Here is a 1,231-nt window from a genome sequence, read left to right on the forward strand (position 1 = left end):
TGCTGTGAGCCTCACAGCCGCATCGCTGCCTGGAGAGGGGGTGCTGCTCTGCTTTGGACGCAGGACGTCGCATCCTCCCATTCGGTGCCATTTGCAGCTCAGCCTCGGGTTTAATTTCACAGCCACCTCAGCCTGCCTCTCTGGTTAAGCTGATGTGATGCGTGCGTGTGTGCGGGGACTTCTATTTTAACGCTGTTCCTGGCAAGAAAAAAAAAACATAGATGCCTTCTCCCTCCAGGAGAGGGAACACCTGTGATCTGGGCTGGGGGGGAAGGGATGGATGGAACCCCCTCCCCATTGTCTGCACGTTGGGGGTTTGAGGGAGCCTGGCTGTCGTGAGTGGAAGATGGAGCTCTGCAGCTCGCCTTGGCCGTGCTCGAGCTCTTCCAGTTGGGTTACAGATCCGTAGCTCAGCCACAGTGCAGCGTTTGGGGGTTATTTCCAATGGGAGCTCAATTCTTTCCCAGCTCCATCCTTTCCTGTGCTGGTCCCGCTGCGTGCCAGCCCCAGTTCTGTGCCTCCAACCCCTGCTTGTGTGGTCTGAGAGTCTCTGCTGCCCCAGTGGCAGTCTGGGGACTCTCCAACCCTCACTGTGCCCATGGCAGACTTCAGCCTCGCGTCTGCCCACATCGTTCCTCATCCTCTGCTTGAAGGAGGTCGGGGTCCTACAGGGCTCTGCTGATGGCTCTGGGGCTGAGCTCCTGGAGCTGAGGCTGGCTCGGCTCGTGGCATGTGGGAAAGCATTGCCCTGTATGTCCTCCCCCCGCCACCCCAAAAAGGCATCAGAGGGCTCTGTGCCGTATCCTGATGGAGGGCTGAGCCTGACCAGTCCAGGCGGAGAAAATCTGATCTGAAGCAATCGAAATTCACCCCTGAGGAGGATGTGACTCAGATCTGCCTGGCTGTGCTTCCATCTGCCCGCGGCCGTGGTGGGAGCAGCGGGAGAATCTGCCAGAGCGGTTCGGAACACCGTGAAACCCTTTTGCTCCGCACCAAACCCCCGGCACGGGGCCGGGACCCACAGCTCACCCCCCACAGATCCATCCCCAGAGCAACCCCAGCACTGGAGCCCCGACCCCGGGGAAGCTCCCGGCACCCGACGGAGCGTCGCGTCGCATCCCTTCGGCTCTGCTATAACCAAAGGACCTGAGACAGCCCCCCCTCACCGGCACCCCCCCCCCCCCCCGCCCCGCTGTAGCACAGCCCTCCCCATCGCCTCCCTTCTCAGGCT

The sequence above is a fragment of the Gallus gallus genome, chromosome 25 (assembly GCF_016699485.2).
Source record: "Gallus gallus isolate bGalGal1 chromosome 25, bGalGal1.mat.broiler.GRCg7b, whole genome shotgun sequence".
Taxonomy (NCBI): domain Eukaryota; kingdom Metazoa; phylum Chordata; class Aves; order Galliformes; family Phasianidae; genus Gallus; species Gallus gallus.